Source organism: Epinephelus fuscoguttatus, linkage group LG22 (assembly GCF_011397635.1).
Source record: "Epinephelus fuscoguttatus linkage group LG22, E.fuscoguttatus.final_Chr_v1".
NCBI lineage: Eukaryota > Metazoa > Chordata > Actinopteri > Perciformes > Serranidae > Epinephelus > Epinephelus fuscoguttatus.
Window position 1 is genome coordinate 29361296 of NC_064773.1, and position 21777 is coordinate 29383072.

The 21777-nt window shown below is 41.4% G+C and overlaps 2 protein-coding genes and 1 pseudogene across 2 annotated transcripts in view; all 3 read right to left on the reverse strand.

Moving 5' to 3' along the window:
* The window catches only part of LOC125882482 (NXPE family member 3-like), an 87904-nt gene extending 85516 nt beyond the window's left edge, over positions 1–2388 (reverse strand). Inside the window, exon 1 of the mRNA XM_049566189.1 lies at positions 2115–2388. The gene's annotated coding sequence lies outside the window, so the exon portion shown is untranslated. The remainder of the gene's footprint in view (positions 1–2114) is intronic.
* The window catches only part of LOC125882476 (NXPE family member 3-like), an 81308-nt pseudogene that overhangs the window by 44914 nt on the left and 14617 nt on the right, over positions 1–21777 (reverse strand).
* Positions 1–21777, reverse strand: part of LOC125882490 (NXPE family member 3-like) — a 76999-nt gene that overhangs the window by 44914 nt on the left and 10308 nt on the right. The gene's annotated exons all lie outside the window — the stretch shown is intronic.

The window sequence follows — 21777 nt, forward strand, 5'->3', positions numbered from 1 at the left end:
AGAACGATTAGCATCACACAGGTTAACGTGAGGTGGGATCATGGGATTGACGTGGGGCCCCTTTGGGGAGGTTTCCTACTGAGATGTCATTGCAAATCGCCCGTTGTTGTTTAAGGGGGAGAGGGATGCGGTCACTGCGGCTAATACATTTTTGAGACATTTCAGTAAAAACAGCCCTCAGCCATGAGTCTCAGGGGCCCCAAGCAGTTGCCTGCCTTGCCTGTTCACAAGCTGCACGTATGCCTACTGCTGCTTACCCCCCATCACCAAATACATACATAAATATAATAATAATTCTTAAACATCCACACCAATTGCCAACACCACCCTCTGGAACATTTATATTGGTGTTCGTACCTGCGGGGAACTCTTTCACACGAACACCCTGAAGCGGACAGGTAAGTGCTATGCCACAAACAATGGGTGATGTCACGGTGGCTACCTTCATTACTTTTACAGTCTCGTGTTAATGCATAAGTTAAACAATCGAGCAAATTTGTTACACAGTATAGCAGACTATTTTTTACCGCACAAACTCTCATTAAGTTAACTGATGCTTATTAAATTATGAGCACACATGCACCGCATGATCCAAGCTTGTTTTTAACTCCCCTTTCTTTCAGGTGAGGCGAATACTCATTCTAGCACCTTACACAAGACACATAATGAATCATGGTTTAAATTATTCTGTAAATACTGGCGTTAGATATTCAATAAATAAAGCCATTAATTAACTGATTCTAATGTGCAAATATGCAATGTGCAAAATATTCCGTGCAACTCCTGCTAATAAAGTGTATACTAGTCCATACCCACTGGTAGCTTTGTCACCTTCTACCGATGCCAATCCTCAATGCCTATGTGCAGTTTCACATAGATTGACCACATCAGTGAGTAGAAAAACATGGAACAGACAGAATGACTGACTGACAGTTTCCATGATTATGTACAGCATACCATACCATGACTTAGTCATACCAAAAATTAGAAAAAACAAACAAAACATTCAGCTGCAGGGGAGCCACAGCGATCGGTCGCATTTTAGCCATTTTTAAGCATTTTTCTGTTGTTATAGTGCCACCCAGTTGCCAATTAGAGTTAAATTTCTCTAGAGAAATTAGCTCTCTAGCGCCCCCATTTTGTTTGATCTGGTCAATAATGGAGGGGTCCCCTCAGATTATGTGTGGTCATATGCCTACAAAGTTGCGTGGTGATCGCTGAAACCCTTGAGATGTTATACACCTTTATGTGATGAGCCACGCCCTCCGCAATATTCATTGCCTTACAGAAGCTCAGTTTTAGTAAGTTTTCCAACTTTTGCCAAGAGGGAACTTCAGATATTGCAGTCTCACACATATATTGCACACGTTTCCCTCTCATGACACAGATCAGAATAGCCTTCTGCAAACTGTTCAAACATATTTCTGCTAAGACAACAAATGCCGTTGATGTAAGAGAAATCAGACAGTCTGATCTAAAGAATGCAGACGTTCAGAAGTTCAGCTTGCTGCAGCTTTGTGCTTGAATGTATACAGTATAAAGGTATCATGCTTCAGAAACAGCCCATTTTCTCTGAACCAGTCACTAAATGAAATAAATGGAATTTGAATTATCTGCTGACAAACCAGTGTTTGAAAAAATGTATTAGCAGCACATTGTACTTTAAGTGTCAAAAGTTAAAGTCTTCATTAATAATCAACTGTAGTTTTTACTCTACATTTATCTCAAAGTTATAGTTCCTACATACTTCACAGGTTCAGGCTGATGCAAGGTGTACTTATCAAATACATTATAATTTATCGCTGTGGGTGATTATACAAAGTATTTAAATTAGCCCCACCTTTAGCAGCTGCAATATTAAAGTGATATGCACATAATGTTTTAATATATTGTAATACAATAATATACATAGTTCTGACATGCAATTGAGAACAAAGAACAATATCTATCTGAAATGTAGAGCAGAAGTCTCAATAAAACTTAAGTATTAAAGGAAAATAAAAGTCCCTCAAAAGTTCACATGCATGTTAGAATCGTTGGTGGCAACATTTAGTTTTCACGTCTATAAAAGGAAACTCTAAATGTACTTTAATTGAGCATATAATGTGTCTTACCTCAGCAGAGAATCGTGTGGAGAGAACACAGTGATGATATCTTAGCAGGTTCTGCACTCTGTCCTGCTCATTTGCCGGAAAGTTTGTTTTGTTTGCTGGATTTCCTGGGAATAAAGGGTGGTGACTTCAGACAGCACTGGAGCACGCTCACAGCAGTAACAGACAAGGGTATCTCACCGTTATGACATTAAACGCTCCCACGTGCCAAATGAGGCGCCTCAGTGCGGGAGTCGCTTTTGAAGGCACATCTGTGACTATAAAACACTAAACCCATTTTAATGTTGAATGGAGGATGATGTGATCATAAAAAATTCTTTATAAAAGACAGAAGATATATTGTATAGAGTAATGTAACAAGAATGTTGTCTATCTGTCTGTTTTGCGGGAGGGCTGGGTTTCTAATAGTGTCGTTTGCCAAAAAACAAAAAATCTCATCAGCGATTACCTCAGGAGGTGGAGGCAACAGGTATAACAGGCTCTATTCAATGAGGCTACGTATCAGGATTGCCATCTGTCACATCTCTGAGTCACCTTTGTCTCACGCTCTGAACAAACCAAGGCCAGTCTCACGCCACAGTGAGTATTCGATAACTGAGTATGATGCGCTTCCACGGCGTTTCATCTCTGGCTGGTTGGTCCGTGATCAAGCCTGTTCTCTGTGCTGCAGGCCGGAAACTTCCGCTGCTGTAGCACCTGCCCGGTCACCGTGGTGAAGTTAGTTTGACGTTGGATATTCGACGGATATTCGGATATTCATTTTGGGTTCAACAGTGATTTCCACCTCCCTCTCACAGGCAGAAAACAATGGGCAACATAGAGTAAATTTTTTAAACAAACGTCATAGGTTTTCAGTAAAATAGGTCTATTTTCTTCAATAGCTTCAATTTTATACCTTTATTTTTAAATGGTGTTTGTTTAAAAAAATCATATAAAATAGAAAGAGTATGAAACCCATTTATAAAGAGGTGGACCTTATTAGGCCCACTTGGCAAAAGCATTCTACATTGTTGTGGGGTGTCTGGGTCCAGTGATGTCAAAGCTACTGAAGAAAATAGACTTTTTTCATAGCAAACCAAATTAATTTCTCTGGCCGACGTCAGCCCGATGTATCAAGTTGAGATCGTTTAGACTTAGCAGGGAGAGCATTTGAGACGTCGGCCTTTAATTGAAAATGACCACCACGTGACGTTCAAACGATCAATAAAAGAAGCTGCGCTCAGTGGGCGCTCCTTCATTAATATTCATATGCTTCGTTAACTACGACCTTTATTCATTTAGGTCGGACCTTTCAAACTACAAATATTTCACCATTCAATGTGAGAAATCAGTGCTAACGTTCAAAAATAGCTGACTGTTACCCTATTTCGTGTGTAAGTGTGCACAATGAAGAGACAAAAGTCAGTTTGACAAACTTTATTTTCAAATTTCCACAAACAATATCTGATGGCCAGTCCACTTCTCCTGGCAGCCTACAAGAGACGGAAAAGACAATGAGCACATAACTTCAAGAAACAAATCCCAACTTCACCACTGTATTTTTTTTTTGTTTAGCATTTCAGCTGTCTTTTGGCCAGATTGAAGGCTTTGGGTCCGTCACTCTGCTTAATTTAGTGTTGAAACAGTTAAATAACGGGATCCGGCATTAACTCCGTTAACTGTTAACAGCAGCTCAACAATCAGTCCTTCATCTCGGAAAAACAGTGGTTTCAAAACTGCGCTATTACCTGTAGCCACCGGGTCAGTTTGCTTTGCAGAGGAGGAGGAGACCTCGACTGATAAATTGCCCATAAAATCACATTAACAACATACCGCAGGCATCCTTAAACTTCACTATTTGACCTCCGCGCTCCTCTCCGCTCCTTTCACCCACACTTGAGCATCCGTTCTGGGATACACAGTGTCAGCCCCCCCGGCCTGACCTCCACGCTCCTCTCCGCTCCTCTCACCCACATTTGAGCATCCGTCCAGGGCGGCGGAGGTCCGGCCGGGCTGGACCATAAGTGATTGGATCCCAAGTCTCGAGCCCTGCCCAGGACCACGGGTGGGAGCTCCGGGCACTTCCACTTTAACCCAAAACGAGTGCTCATGATAACCAGATAAGCAAATAACGTCAACTAGGGAAAATAAAATGAAAACACCACAGTTGTAGTCTGTTAGCTAACATGAGCTAAACTAGCTAACAGCTAACGAAAGATAATGTAAGCTGGTGGGGACCTGTGCTAAGCTACACCCAGTCGTGCCTCACCACTCACCAGGAACTTCTTTTAACGGTCACAGAAGAAACAACAGAGCTATTTTCTGCCAATTTATTCCAATTAGCTTACCTGAAACCAGCTCCGATGAGATGCTGTGTCCTGTGAGCTCAGTTCCAAATAATGGAATGGTATGTGGGCAGGTATATTCTACGGCACTGGGCCGACCCAAAGCCGACATAACAGAGACGTTTGATGAGCTGGGACAAAAGAGTATTAAAAAGATATCCGCCCATGCGGCAACGCTTGTCAGATGTTATAAATTCGGGGCCGATGTGTCGTCCTCAGGCCGACGTCGGCCAGATGTATGTGTGCTATCTGGGAAGTGTGTTTTTGTGAGTGTTTGTGTGGGTGGGTGGGTTGGGGTATTAGCCCTGTTTTCTGCCGATGAGAGAGAGGTGGAAATCACTGTTGAACCCAAAATGAATATCCGAATATCCGTCGAATATCCAACGTCAAATTAACTTCACCTCGGTCTGCCGATCAATGCGTGACCGTTAATTGACACTTCTCACATGTTGCACACCACACGTCCATTTTTCCACACAGAGAAAAATGAATGTGTAACTGCTGTGATCATGATGTGCAGTGAGAGAGGCAAGCAAAGCACCAACATGTCTGAATTTTTAAAAAGTGTCATATGTTCAGCAGTGGAAAGTGACTTCTTTAGACTTGTACAGAGCGCTTCATTTAGTTTTAGTTTTAGTCAGACTCTCAGTCTTAGCTGTGTTTTCATTATTATTATTATCAGGGGAGGATTTAGTAGTTTTGGGGCCTGGGGCCCTGGACAAACTTGCTTTATTTTCACCCTCTGTCTAACTGTTAATATTGGTTGAATTTTGGAGGCTGTAGAAGAAGAGGGCCTACTCTTTTCTTTTTTTTTTTTTACTAGGCTATAGTAAAACAAACTCCCTCAGTCAGGAGAGGTCAACCTATTATTAACACAATGTACCTAAATTTACTTAAAGTTTCTTCAAGATGGGCCTTTTGATTCTTAAATAATGCTGGATCATTTCATAAATAGTAATGCATCATATTTTATTTGATGTATTTTGTGAGTAAAAATCTGAATCTGCAACATAACCAGTGACATTTATCTGTAGTGGTACAGTGTTTTTTGTGTTTTTTTTAACACACACACACACACACACACACATATATATATATATATATATATATATATATATATATATGTGTGTGTGTGTATATATATATATAAATATATATATATATATATATATATATATATATATATATATATATATATATATATATATATATATATATTGCCCCATTCTCATCAAAGTGTTTGATTATGTCAGTCAGAGTGTCTTTGCCAATTCTGAAAAAGGAAAACAAAGAAGTTTCAGATCATGGGTCATGCTAACAGGCACCTTGTCACCTGACTCTAGACGTATTCATCCAAACTGCCCTCAGGTAGGCTAGTTGCTAAATTATTAGCATCACAGTCAATACTTTATTCATGCACCCAAAGGTGTGTTATTCACCCATGGGTGTGTGATTCACACATTATTCAAGCATCAACTTATTCAACATCATCAGGTTGGTGTGTTATTGAAATTAATAGCAGATGCTCACATTACTCTATATAAACCTCCCATTACAGCTTAGTTTTGATGTGCATATCATTTTCATTTTAAAACGACAGTACTGAGCTAGCTAATAACAATGTAAGGTATAGCCATGAAAAAACATGAAAAAACAGTTTGTAATCCCTGTATGTGACTTCGAATGAACGCTAACGTAACGTAGATAACTTGTACGTTAATGAAAACTCACCCCATAAGAAACTGAAAAGTATTCCTGCAGACTTCATTGCCTCCGATGAAATAAGTGGTTCGGGGGTGCTATCTTTTCGTCGGGGGCTTCTTGGTGGATGTAGTCATCTCAGAAGTAACTACTGTACGTCTGTTCGCCTCGAGGTGTCCAATTATTCTCATGTCCTGCCACTCTCTTTCGGCAGCTAAAGAATCCATCCGTATGTTGTACATAAGCTCTAGATAAAGTTTGTGGCTACACGACTGTGTCCCAAGGAGAGAATTCTCCTTTCTTCTTCCGTAGCATTTGCAGTCAAAGTTACGGATCTTCTCCATTTCGCTGTCTTTATCCCCTTCAAATGTTACCGTAGATATAGCTTCTGATATCTTACGCTCCAGCTCCTCCGCTGCGAGGCCGAGGGATTCTTCGTCGTCTTCATCTTCGGCTAAGGTCAGCTGTAGATTAATAATATAATAATAATAATACATTTTATTTCTTAGGCGCCTTTCTGTCACTCAAGGACACCTACAATGGATAAAAGACAATGCACAGTACACAATAAAATCAATTAAAATAATTTAAAATAAAATTACAAAAGAAAATCACAAAAAGTACACACGAATAAAAACAGTTAGATGTGAACAGGAAATGGGGTTACTGAAGGGAAAAGGCGATTTTAAACTGGTGTGTTTTGAGTCGGGACTTGAATTATGATAGTGTACTGATGTTCCTTATTTCGGGTGAAAGAGAGTTCCAGAGCCGGGGAGCAGAGCGGGTGAAAGCTCTGCTCCCCATGGTGGTGATACGGGCGGAGGGGACAGTCAACAGAATAGAGGAGGGTGCGAGAGGGAGTGGCGATGTGGAGAAGACTGGAAAGATATGGGGGGGCAAGATTATGGATGGCCTTGAATACAAGCAGAAGGATTTTGAAGTCAATGCGGGACTTGACTGGGAGCCAGTGGAGCTGCTGTAGGACCGGAGTTATGTGGTGGATGGCGGGGGTTCTGGTGATGACACGGGCAGCTGAATTTTGGACCAGTTGAAGTTTGTGCAAGGATTTGTGGGTGAGACCGGAGAGGAGGGAGTTGCAGTAATCCAGGCGGGAAGTGATGAGACTATGGACAAGGATAGCAGTGGCATGGGGAGTAAGGGAGGGGCGGAGGCAGTTGATGTTGCGTAGGTGGAAGTAAGCAGACCGGGTGATGTTGTTGATGTGAGATCGGAAGGAAAGTGTGCTGTCGAGGATGACACCCAGACTCTTAAATGTGGGGAGGGGGAGACGGAGCAGTTGTCAATGGTGAGGGGGAAACTGTCAGTTTTGGAAAGTGTTGACTGTGTGCCAATGAGAAGAATCTTGGTTTTGTCAGAGTTGAGTTTTAGAAGATTTGAGGTGAACCAGGATTTTCAGTTAAGCAGTCAGTAAGGGAGGAGGGTGGGAGGTTGGCAGTGGGTTTGCTAGCGAGGTAGAGCTGGGTGTCATCTGCGTAACAGTGAAAAGTGATGTTATGTTTGCAGAAGATGCTGCCAAGGGGAAGAAGATAAATGATGAAGAGGAGGGGCCCCAGGACAGAGCCCTGGGGCACACCTGAAGTAACAGGGGAAGGTTGGGATGTGAAGTGTTTGAGCTGGATGAACTGAGTGCAGTGAAAGAGATAAGATTTAAACCAGTCTAGAGGAGTATGAGTGATTCCGATGGAGGATAGTCTATTGAGGAGGGTGGTGTGACAGATGGTGTCGAAGGCTGCACTGAGGTCAAGGAGGATGAGGATGGAAAGCAAACCAGAATCAGCTGCCATGAGGAGGTCGTTGGTAATTTTTGTGAGTGCAGTTTCTGTGCTGTGGAGAGGGCGGAAACCAGACTGGAACTGTTCATACAGGTTGTTGTGTGATAGATGGAAGTGGAGTTGAATTGCTACTGTTTTTTCAAGAATCTTGGAAATGAAGGGGAGATTAGAAATTGGACGTAGGTTATTGAAGTTGGTGGGGTCTGCACCGGGTTTTTTCAGAATTGGGGTAATTGCAGTGGTTTTGAATGGTGTAGGAACAGTTCCAGTGGAGAGAGTGGAGTGGATGATGGAAGAGATGAGAGGGACCAGGGAAGGGAGGCAGGCTTTGACCAGAACTGTGAGGAGAGGGTCGAGCTGACAGGTGGATGGGTTGGACTTCCGGATAAGATCTGAAATTGCTGAGGTGGTGGGGAGCTGGAAGGAGTTAAAAGAGTGGGTAGGAGGGGGAAGTTCAGGTACGACATTGAGGGTGGGTTGTGAGCTGAGTTGCTGGTGGATCGTCTGGATTTTCTGACTGAAGAATGACATGATGGAGTTACAGAGAGCAGTAGAACAAAGGTGAGTTGGTACAGATTCCGGGGCTTGTGTGATATTCTTATACAGTGAGAACAGTGATTTGGTGTTACTTTCGTTGGAACAGATAGTACCAGTGTAGTAGTTTGATTTGGTTTGAGTATTGCAGTCCTTATAGTGTAACATATGGTCTTTGTAAATGTCTTTGTGAATATGAAGTCCAGTTTTTCTGTAGAGCCGCTCGAGTTGCCGTCCTTTGGCTTTCATGATCCGAAGTTCAGGGGTAAACCAGGGGGCGGAAAGGGAAAAGGAGACAGACCGGGTTTTTAGTGGAGCAAGGGAGTTGAGTATGTGATGGAGTCCAGTGTTGTAGTGTGAGACCAGCTGTTCAAGGGTGGATGAATTCTGAGTAGCCATGTGGGAGTCGATACAGGAGGAGAGGGAATCTAAGTTAATGTCCTTAATATTGCAAAAAGAAATGAGACGGGGGAGCTTGGTAATGGAGAGGGGGAGTCTGATACTGAATGAGAGGAGGAAATGGTAAGTTATGGGGAGATCAACTGTTGTTTGGTCAGAGGGGGAGACACCAGAGCAGCAGATTAGGTCCAGGACCCTTAGAGTGAGTGGGGGTATCGGAATGCTGTTTAAATCCAAAACTGTCGAGGCAAGATGTGAAGTCTTTGGTGAGAGGGTTGTTGGTATTGTCAGTGTGAATGTTGAAGTCTCCCAGCACTATGCTGTTTGGTGAAAGGGTGGATAGGTGGGTGAGCAGAGCAGCAAAGTCATGTAAGAAGTCGTTGTTTGGTTTTGGGGGCTGGTAAACAGTTGCGATGATGGTGGGAGTAGGTCCAGAGAGTTGACAGACAGCGGATTCAAAAGAGGTGAAGGCAGGGGTAGGCACCGGCGAGACATTTCACTTTTTGCGATAAATTATTGCGATACCTTCTCCCCGGCTGGTGCCACGGGGTTGACAGATGTAAACGAATTCTGGGGGAGTAGATTCATTGATTTGGGAGAAGTCATTGGGTTGTTGCCAGGTTTCGGTTAAACAGAAACAGTCAAAGTTATGGTCAGTGATGAGATCCTGGATGAGATGACCTTTGTTTGTGAGTGAGCGGATATTGAGTAGACCGAATTTGACAGTGGTGTTTTCAGACTTGGCAGCGGTGCTAGCGGACCGGGGTAGGCAGGCTAGCACACTGTGGTCAATGGCCTGACCGATGTTTCGTGGAGGGGGACGGAAATTAGACCAGATGGATTTTATTGACTGGTTGGGAGGGACGGGGCGCTAGTGAGCTGGGTTGCGCTTTGTGCTGCTGCTGGCAAGGGGTGAGGAAGAGTGTCTATGGAGGGGGTGTGTGGTGTAAATAGTCAGTCACGTGGAGCATAATGTACGGAATATTGGATGTTGGCTGCAAGTATGCGACCACCTGTGGTGTTGGGATGAATGCCGTCGAACTTAAAAAAGGAGGAGCGGTTCCAGAAAAGATTAAAATTGGCCGTAAAGTTAAAACCTCGAGCGTAGCAGGCAGGCTCGAGCCGGGAGTTGAGCATGAGTAATCTGGAGAAGCGCGCATCCCCGCGACCAAATGTGGGGATGGGACCAGAAATAAAAATAGACTTTCCACAGGTGTGAAGGAAGTCCAAGAGGGAGATAAAAGCACGTTTTGTCAGCTCAGAGGCACCCTGAGCCAGGTCATTGGTCCCCACATGCACCACTAGACGGGTTACGGAGGACGGGAGTGACCGCAGCAGCCCAGGGAGCTTACCCAGGATTTCCAGGACTGTGGCTCCAGGGAGGCAACAGATGGTGGCGTTGAAGAAGCAGATATTCCGTATAATGGAGTCCCCATTGATCAGGGTGGTTGGTGGGAAGAGTGGACGAAGATGAGGTTTAGCCAGGATGGAGGTGGTGAGCCAGCGTCCGGGGCGTGTGCTGACGGCAGGATCGGTGACTGTGCCTGGCAAGACAGGTGTTGCGGTGGGTTGGCCGCCCCGGCCCCAGGAGGAGGGGGGGGGGGTCCGCCTGCGGCGTGGGGTGGCGCACGCCTCCAGAGCATTGGAGAACGGCTTCTTTTAGGAATTTGCGGCGAGAAGTAGAGGTAGTTGTCCTGGAAGAGGGCTGGCGATTCGTGACCAAAGCACAGCAGCTCTGGGCACCGACGGGCACCGGTGGGGAAGATGGCCTCGCAACACCCACGGGCGCCGGGCCGCCGAGGCGGTGAGCCGCGAGGACTGCCAAGATGATCCTGGGCGCGGGGCAGCCGGAGCGGGGAGAAGACGCACCAGCAGCTGCTGAGGCGCCAGGGACCGCGGGGCCATCGGAGTTGGAAGCCGCAGGGACGCCACCAGCCGCAGGTGTAGGACCAGCCGCCCCGGATGTGGAGCCGCTCGGGCCTGAGGACAGAGCACCAGCAGTCACAGGCAGAGAGGGGCCAGCGGCTCCCCTAGGCAGGGAGCTACCAGAGCCAGGAGTCGTACGACCACCAGCAGCCGTGTGCAGAGAGCAGGCGGCGGGGCCTCCCGGCACCGGGCTAAGATCTGGGTTGTTGGCCAGGGCCTCAAAGCGGTTGGAGAGGCTCAGACGAGGAGGAGAGGCAGTCGCATCCTGGACTCCCTTTCTGCCATGGATCATGACCTCGACCCAGGATGACTGGAGGCTAGGTGTTGAGGAAGTGAAAGGCCGTGGACAGGTGGAGGTATCCCATGGAGCAGTATCCTGGAGGGCCGCTTTGAGTGAGACTATTTGCATGGATTGTTCGTGGGCAATGTCCAGACAGGAGGTCAACAGGGCCTGTTTATTCTGCAGCTCCTGGGAGAGTCGACGGATGTCATCTTTAAGGTCAGAGATTTGTTTATATGCTTTTGTGAGGGTGGTGTTGTTGCAAGCCATGGCTGTAGCTCGTATGCTAGCGTAGCCGGCTAGTTTAACACGGACAGTTAGCTGTGATGCTAACCCTGCACAGGAGGCTCAGTCCTCACTCAACGGAGTGATTCGGGATCGATATAACAAAACACTGGCCAAAGTCGTCCTTTGTGTTGGGGATTAGCTGGCTCCGTGTTCCGGGCTAGCTTTAACGTTAGCTCGGAAGCTAGCTAGCGGTTAGCTCAGGGGGAGGGAGCGATTGTAACTCTCATATGACACTCACATGATTAGGGATGTTCTCCAGTGTAAGCAGTCGCTCTCGTCGATTTCGTCAGTTTCATCTTCTAGTTCGGGTTCAGAATCAGAAGTGAGATCGGCATCAGCATAACCAGAAGCATCTGTCTTGTCGAAGAAGTACTGCCAAAGATTTGCGCTGTAACAGCCACGATTTAGCTCTTCTGCAATGCGTTTTTCCTGGTCCATCTTCATTCAATGATGAAAACACATGCAGCTTCCAGAAGTAGCAGTTCCTTGCAAGAGCGGCTGGCTGCATAAAGCCAGGGCCACACTGCCCGCGGAAGCGCAGCGCACCGAAATTCTCGCGCGCGCCGGAGCACCTCCGTTCACATCAGACGCGCATTTCTCCACGCCGTCAACAAGCGATTCTGCTCCCAGCTCTTGTTTTTTACTGCCTGGCTTGTCAGATTTGCTCGCGGCTCGCGCAGAAAATAGACCAGACGCTGAACTGATCGCTGCAAATCGTGAGCCTGCCGCGGAGCTTCCCGGCACGGCGCGGCCAGTGTGGACGACACAGTCGGTTAACATGGGCGCCGAAAGGAAACTGCCTTCTCTTCTTGGCGCTTCGAGGCTATTCGCGGCGCTTCCGCGGGCGGTGTGGCCCTAGCGTGAGGAGCCATGTGGTTCAGCTGATCGGCCGAAAAAAGAACAAAATCATGTGAATAGCCAAAGAAAGCCAGTATGTAAATTTACTGTTGTTATCGCCACACCCCCAACTAGGATCAAAGCATTTCCTCTAAAACAACCCAAATTCAAATACAAAGTTTATGGTTTTAAGGCCACCAATACTGTTAATTGAAACATGGAGTGGCTTCTTCATGATTTCAACTTACACATTCTGCAAAAAAATGAAAATCACTAATTTTTTTTTTTAAAAAAACAAAACGTTTTTTTTCCGACTTGTGCCGGGCCGACTTGTTGCTGGGTTTCTTGTGGCAGGCCACATGTGTGCTACAGATTTTCACCAAAATGTAGCCTAAATACTGAAAAAAACTTTTGTACATTTAAACCTATTAAAAATTATGAAGTCCATCACTGTTTTTTTCAAAAACTGTAAAACTTATTAAACCTATCTCCTCCCACAATTTTTGCTCAATTGACAACAAACTTGCTACAGAGCATCTTCAGACTGTCCTACACAAACGATCCACACAGATTTTTGATTTATCAAAAATTGAGCCTACAGTGCATCAAAATGTTTGACTGTAAACGGTATTGTAAACATATACTTGCAAATTCTCGCTAAATACATTTTCAATGTTCATTTAAAAAAAAGACAAAATTTGGAGTCATGGTAGATGATGTTTGGAAAATATCAGAATTTTATCTCCAAAACTGAATTTTTTACAGCATTTTGAATTTCGCTTTCATGTGAACAATTGGAGTCAATGCAAAAATGGCATTTTTAAACATCAGTTTTTCACTTATGGAGCCAATAAATCACCGTTAAAAACAAATTACCAACATCTCCATGTTGTCTAGATGCAATTTGTGTATTTTCGGATTTTTGTCTTAATAAGTGAATTTTTGACAGCCGTTTGAAATCTGCCTTTACACACTAACAGCTGCTGTCTTGCACACAGGTGACTGGCATTTGTGAAGCTACATGTGACATTTCTGTTTGCCAATTAGCTCAGTGAGATAGAGGATGATTCTTGGTGTTGTAGATTGTGAGTTCAAACCTCAGCTCATGCAATATTTCCATATGAGAAATCTACCCGAACTTTTCATAAAGGTCCAGTTAGAGTTGCCACCCGTCCTGTTTTTTCCAGAATTGTTCTCTTTTTTCATAAGCTGTCCCGGGAAAAAAAATCTCTCCCAGGACACGATTTGTCCCGTTTTTTGGGGAAAATGCAGCAGCAGCAGCAGGCCAAGGAGTCCATCCAGAATCAGTGCAACAGGCTCAAGAACATCTGTGTCAGAGAGACAGCAAAGAGGTAAGAGGAGCTGTGGAAAGTCCTAACAGTTCACTTAATATATTTGCACATTCAATCATGTTTTAATTTGTATTTTTTCCATTTATATTTAACCCTATGTGCCCGAACGACACACAGTGCATCCAAATTCACACCTGTTCTTCTCTATGGTTTTTCTCCGCGACCGTGCGTCATTGCGAGAAGCCACGCATATCACGTGAAACAGCGGAATCGTAGCTTTTCGAATGTTTTCACAGCGAAAAAAAAATGATAAAGTTACACTAAAATTATGTATAACAGAGCTTTCATACAGCTTTGCACACACATTACTCTTGGATGGATTACTCACGAATGCAGGGATGCACAGAAATGCCACGCATCTCACATGAATGCGCAGGAGCAGAGCTTTCCAGTGATACCACACACACCATTGTGCTGTCATCCCATCATGCTATAAATCCAGATCAATTGTCTACCAAATAAAATCCTGACGAATTTCTTTACAATCCATTATACAGATCTTGTTATCAGTCACTTCATATAGTGAGGAATATCTTGCGTGTGTTTCTCCCTGTCTATCCACATTTGTAGTCCAGCTTTCAAGATGCAAATATCTCCATATTGTCCAGTTGACACTCCATCAAACTTTGTATGACAAGACCAGCCACTCCACCTTTGCGCATCCAGACAGCTGAGGCCTAATTATGCATGCTGACAGGGCAGTAGTCACCATATACATTGAGGGGAACACGTGCCCCCCCCACCCCCACCCACCCACCCACCCCCATGCCCATTTTTTTTTTTACTGCAATCAAAGTGGCAAATATTATCTTGGAGGACATCATTGCACTTGGTTGACTATTTTTCTATGATCTTAGATGTAAATATTGCATGTTTCTTTCAGATAAAACACATTTTTGACTTGTGAATGAGTCAATGGAATTTCTTGCAATAATGAAAAAATACTGGCAATCATGTCTGCCTGGCACAAACCACATGTTTTGGACAGCTGTGAAGTGACAGAATGTCCCAGCATCATGGTTCTTATATTGCCAGATTCCAGAGAGTCTCCCCTCTTCATATGGTAGAATATGTCTTCTTCCAACTTGCTATGGTGAGATACATGTAAAAATGTAAGAATTTAGTAACACAGATTTGATATAAAAATTAATATAAAATACAGGCACATAGAAGGTCATGGAATGATGGCAAATCTGGTCTCCTATGTCCAAATTTCATGTTCATTGGTCAGTCTGAGGCGGCACGGTGGTGTGGTGGTTAGCACTCTCGCCCCACAGCAAGAGGGTTGCCGGTTCGATCCTGGGCATAGAAGCCCTTCTGTGTGGAGTTTGTATGTTCTCCCCGTGTCAGCGTGGGTTCTCTCTGGGCACTCCGGCTTCCTCCCACAGTCCAAAGACATGCAGATTGGGGACTAGGTTAATTGGTAACTCCAAATTGTCCATTAGGTGTGAATGTGAGTGTGAATGGTTGTCTGTCTCTATGTGTCAGCCCTGCGATAGTCTGGCGACCTGTCCAGGGTGTACCCTGCCTCTCGCCCAATGTCAGCTGGGATAGGCTCCAGCCCCCCCGCGACCCTCAAGAGGATGAAGCTGTTAGCAGATGAATGAATGGTCAGTCTGAACTGGTAATAATGGCCAAGCCCTCCGCCTCAAACATTTGGTCGAGTGTTCCTTTTTTTCACAAATTCAAGGTGGGTCCCATGCCAGATATCCTCACCTGGAAACACAAGACAGTAGTCCTGATGATGGCGCTGCAGCAAGCCTCTAAATTTCAAAATTCATAACAGATCAACCATATGTGCTACAGCTTTGGAGCTTTCACTTTGAAATTTGCTTTTCCATGGCATGGATGGCTACTGTCTGGCACCCTGATGCTTGGCTTAGTCAATTTGTGAAGCCACACATAAACTGTCACTTGCCAATTAGCTCAGTGCGATAGAAGCTGGACCTCAGTCTTAGAAGTTGTGAGTTCAAGCCTCGGCTAAGGCAGAACGGACATTCTAATGTGAAAGTCCTATGTTCAGGCATCATGCTATGTGGATTAGAGACTACAAGGTTAAAATAATTATGATCCAGGCAGTTTCGCAGAGAGACAAATACTCTTTATCAACACTTTTCCCTGTTATCCCTTGTCTCTTTTCCCTGTTTATTTGGCTTAGCTATCAGTCAATATGCAGAGTCTATCCAATAGCTACTTTTACATTTTAAAAATGTTTTCATCTTTGTCACCATGGATAATGTTTAGCTTTAAGCTAGATCAGGCCAGTTTGTTCATAATTGCTAGCAGTTAATGTTATTCTTACTTTCTTGTTCTTGAGTTTTTTCTTTCCTTTGTATATTATGAGTCTGATCACTTCAGCCACTCATCCACGATTTGAAGGGCATGCCATAATTATATGATGTAACTTCTATGTTGTGATATGCTTTGTTTTAGTGTGTGTGTTGCTCAGAATTGCCTAATTTTGCCTAAAATTGCCCGGCCCCAACCATTGCTGCGCAGCAGCTATAATTGTATTTTGATTTAATGTTAATCTGTGTGTCTAATTGTATGTTAAGAATCAATGTTGACCATAGTGGGAAGAGTATGCGTCCCTCGCACGTAACATATCAAAGTATACGACCTGGTATAAGGAAAACATTAAATTTCTTTGATATATCACATGGTGAGACTATTTTTCATCACAAGAGGAGCCTCCCTGATCAAATCCGCCCATTTTTGGCCAGTCAAATACCCGTGCGCTCAGCGCGGCTCGATTTAGTTCTTCTGTTCTTAGTCTTTTTCCGGTCTTCGTCAGTTCTTAGTTCTCCTTAGAGTCTATTGTTAGTTATTCCCTGTTATTCTTGCCGTTAGTTCTGCCGTGCTTATTCGTGTTTTACCTTCTTGTCGTGCGTAATTTTTTAATTACTCTCTTAACTCTTTTGTGCTCACGATCAAAGTTATTTTGAACTTTTACATTTTGTCGATTCAGTTCTCTTTTATCTCCAATGTTTTTAACATTTTTGTTTGTAATCATAACTTTGACAATAATATCGAACAGCCAACAATATTGTTTTCACCATTATTATAAGCAAGTAATCAGAACAAAGTAGACCAGCACCTGCAGACCAACCTCTTCACTCCAGATTCATCGGAACCAGCAGCTGCCAGCCACTTACCGCAGTGGTTCTCGTGCCAAGCCCAAAGGCCTTCTGCAGCGTGAACAAACCCATTGGGGCACCCGCAGGACATCGCAAATTCAACCGCTCCCACCCTGCCGTGAGACAGCCTGTTCCATTCTGCTGCAAAGACCAGGAGCTGCGAAGTCCGGGGCCCCAAGAGGAGCTTCGCCTTTGATCCCCACTGCTAAAAGTAGGAAAGAACTTCCTTAACTTGAGTGAGCCGCTGTGCAGTGAAGAGTGAGGTCAAGCAGGAGGCTTAGTTAATTATCCTGATTTTAATTTAGGTTTCATTAGGCCTATGTGAATGGTTTTGCGCATTCCTGCGTTCCCCATAATAAAGCTTAACATACTCTGTCCCACTATCGCCAAACTAACTAACTCACATGAGTGTTACTTCTCATTTCATTTCATTTATATACTGTTAATTTTGTGTTGTGTCATATAATCAGCATTTGCTATTCATTTATTCAGCTGTTACACTGTAAAAAAAAAATGTAAAAAAACGGTAAATGACTGGCAGCTACGGCTGCCAAACAAAAACCGTCAAATAAAAGTAAAATATTGTAATTCAAATAAAGTTCAAAAACATTAAATTTACAGAAATTGTCATTAAAAGTTCTGCAGGAAAATACCGTTATTTTACAGATTTTTACTAAATTATTACAATCAAACACCTTCAATAAAGTGATAATTCTCAAGTTTTTGCAGAAAAATACCGTCATTTTACAGATCTTTACTTAACTGTTATAATTAAACACCTTCAATAAAGTGATAATTCTAAAATTTCTGCAGAAAAATACTGTTATTTTACAGATTTTTTACTATATTATTATAATCAAACACTTTCAATAAAGTGATAATTCTCAAGTTTTTGCAGAAAAATACTGTTATTTTACAGATTTTTTACTAAATTATTATAATCAAACACCTTCAATAAAGTGGTAATTCTCAAGTTTTTGCAGAAAAATACTGTTATTTTACAGATTTTTTTACTATATTATTATAATCAAACACCTTCAATAAAGTGGTAATTCTCAAGTCTTTGCAGAAAAATACTGTTATTTTACAGATTTTTACTAAATTATTATAATGAAACACCTTCAATAAAGTGATAATTCTAAAATTTCTGCAGAAAAATACCGTTATTTTACAGATTTTTACTAAATTATTATAATCAGACACCTTCAATAAAGTGATAATTTTAATTTTTCTGCAGAAAAATACTGTTATTTTACAGATTTTGCAAAATTATTACAATCAAACAGCTTCAATAAAGTGACAATTCTAAAATTTCTGAAGAAAAATACTGTAATTTTACAGATTTTTACTAAATTATTATAATCAAACACCTTCAATAAACCCCAAAACACCTTTAAAATGCAGTCAAATGACTGGCAGCAACGGCTGCCAAACAAAAACTGTAAAATGAAAGTAAAATATCCTAAAAATGCTTACATTTACAGACATTTTCATTAAAGGTTCTGCAGAAAATTCCATAATTTGACACATTTTTCCTAAATTATTACAAACGCCTTCAATAAAATGCCAACGCATGCTTAAGATTGTAAAATAACAAAGTAAGAAGTCTGAATACACTGCATAAAACAGATTAAAATTATCTGTAACTTGCAGTGTTTGTTTAGATGTAAAATAATGTAAAAAAAAAAAAAAAAAAAAAACAACTGTAGAAGTACAAACTCCAATATTCAATGATTCAACTTTTTGTAGAATTACAGAATTTTTTGTCGAATTTAATATTTTAACTACTGCACTGATTAATAGCAGACTTTTTTCCAATCCTCATAAAATATAATCTTTAAGATTATTGTGAAATATCCTCAACTGAAAATATACTTAAGAAATACAAAGTAGATACATCTAAAGATTTTCAGTTTCAATTAAAGTGAGGAAACATAATTACAAATAAAGTACAAACCACAACTGATTCTAAAACCGTTTATTTAAAGTATTCAGATGTAAATTTACAATATCAACCAGTTATTTACAAACAGTTCTTCAGAGCCCCCCAGGAGGTACTGAAAAACTAAAAATTATATTTCTCCATGTCTCTATTTTGTCTGTTAGCATTACTATCATGATGAGTTCATAATTTCACCTTTGAAACAGGTGGAGAGTCATTGACAGGGTGGTGGTCTGCTGTTTTTAGCTTGTTTTTTCCTGTTCAATTTTCTATTATTTTCTACAATATTCTCCTGACCCCTGGGGGTTCTGTAAGCTGTAGTTTTGGTAATATTTGTGGACAAGCATATTTTAATTTAGAATCCTACCTATACAGTGCATTAAGTAAAAACAAAACATAACACAAAAGGTCAATGAATCTGTACCAGAAGTGACAGTGCAACATGGCAGATAACGAGGAATCCTCCTCCAAATTGGCAGCAATCAGTTGGATCTTTTGTGCATCTGCAAGGGAAAAGGGGGAAAAAGGACACAATAAGATTCGCTGAGAAGTCCTTCCTGTAAAAAGTAGGATTTCAGGGGTTTTTTTACCATTTCTTTTAACATGCTTAAAGAAATATTTCACTTTACATGAAAATACAGTCAGTATCTACTCACTTTCATGCTCTTTCATGCTGTTAAAAGTTTCTAGTCCAAAAAACACTTCTGGAGTTTCACAGTTGTAGCATTTTCCCAAACAATTGCATTAAATAGTGACTACATTTCAAACGTGAAAAACATTTTTAAAATGCCTCCAGGTCTGGTCTGGTGTAATCCAAATCTCCCAAAGCCCCAACATGCAGAGTTGACTTATTTACACAATGTTTTCAGGCCAGAATTCTCAGGTTCTTAGCTCTGAGTCATGTTCAAGCTCACCTACGGTTCACACTAGGGCTGTCAAAATTGCTCAAAAATGATGTTCAAATATTCCTTCTAAAAATAACTCATAGGTTCGAACCATTCAAAAAAAAATTTTCGCATTATGTCCACAAGAGGGCAAACTAATACAAGGAAACATACTTGTATATGTATTAATACAAGGAAACGTAACTACTTGTAGGTATTTTTATTTCAACATAAACGTTTTTGAAAACATTTACATACCTACACATTAAAACACATAAAACAATTATCTATAACATTACGTTTGAAACGACCGTGGACCTCTCGCTCGCCCCCCTCTCTGACCCGTCACGCCAGGGCCACACAGCCCACAGAAGCGCTGCGAATAGCCTCGAAGCGCTGCCAGTTTCCTTTCAACACCCATGTTAACCAATTGTGTCATCCACAGTGTGACCGGCTCGCTCGAAAACTATCTGGGTATTTGGCAATGTTTCCAAATTACCCAGAGGTAAGCACGTAGCACACACAGATCTTCAGAAAAGGTAGACACATCTCGATTTCACCAGTTTATTTGGCCATGTCAACTAAACATGCTAACGCATGAAATGCTCTGATGAAAGCCACCAGGCCGAAACGTTAGCATGTTTAGTTGACATGGCCAAATAAACTGGTGAAATCGAGATGTGTCTACCTTTTCTGAAGATCTGTGTGTGCTACGTGCTTACCTCTGGGTAATTTGGATGCAACTGTAGTTTTGGTTTAGCGCCACACACCAATAGTGAGAGAGCACATCTTAACAAAGACCTACTACTATTTAGCAATATTGTTGATTGGTTCAGGTCTAAATCTTGACATTTTAGTGCAAGTAGTTTAAAGGGATAGTTCAGGTTTTTGGACATGAAGTTGTGTGAAACACTGACCATCTGTAGCTCTGATGTGACGGTGTCACTACTGTCAACGAGCCTCCTGCTCTGAGAAATGGCCCGTAGCTTACCGGAGAAAAAGTAGTTCTGAAGATGTACGGGGGACACGTAACCAAAAGGTTTTAAGCTACAGAAAGTATGCATGTGTTTTGTTAGACCATTTCAATCATTTTAAAACATCCCCGCATTGCATCGATAGCAAGGTCTGATGTAATGCGGGGATGTTTTAAAATTAGTGAAATAGTCTAACAAAACACATGCATACTTTTTTGTTTGAGTGGAAATAAACCTTAATATAATGACCTACATGTTTAATTACAGACATTGAATGTGAAAGTACATATAGGCTAAATATAAAATTAATAAGATTTACCATTAATTTACAGAGAAAAACATTAGATTGTTAATACAGAAATAAACTTTAATATAACGAGCTACATTTTCAATTACAGAGATTGAATATAAAAGTACATATAAATATAAAACTAAGATGTACTGTTAATTTACAGAGAAAAACATTAGATTGTTAGTACAGAAATAAACCTTAATATAACAAGCTATATGTTTAATTACAGACATTGAATGTAAAAGTACATATAAATGTAAAACTAATAAGATTTACTGTTAAATTACAGAGAAAAACATTAGATTGTTAGTATAGAAAAAAACCTTAATATAACAAGCTACATGTTTAATTACAGAGACTGAATGTAAAAGTACATATGAATATAAAAACAATAAGATTTATCGTTAATTTACAGAGAAAAACTTTAGATTGTTAGTATAGAAATAAACCATAAATATAATGTGCTACATGTTTAATTACAGACAATTATTGTCATTTTACATAAATTTGACTGTAATTTAAGAAAGCAGAAAGATAATGTATAATTAATACAGTAAATTTTCTGTAAAAAAATGAGAAATAAACATAGTGTGTCATTACTGGTATGACACTTTAAAAAAACAGGTGGGTTCTTAATTTACAGATAATATCTGTAATTTTACAGTTTTGTATACTATTTTTAAAAGACAGAAAACTACTGTAAAAATTTAAAGTTATTTACCGTAAAATTATTTTTTACAGTGTACCTATTTAGCTTAAATAAATCTCAATTTATCGCCAAGTCGTTGTCTGTGTATATAACTTTTTGACAGGAGCTGAGATCACTGTATCGAGAATTCATAACCCAGATATTGAGATTGATTCATTATTGATAAGCATGCTGACGAATTAATAAGTGATTTACGAAGTTATTAATTTGATTAGTCGCCTTACGAGTGCAAATATTCTCAAAGAGCTATTTCCCCTACAGTATTTATAGCAGCGCAATTATAAATTGATAATT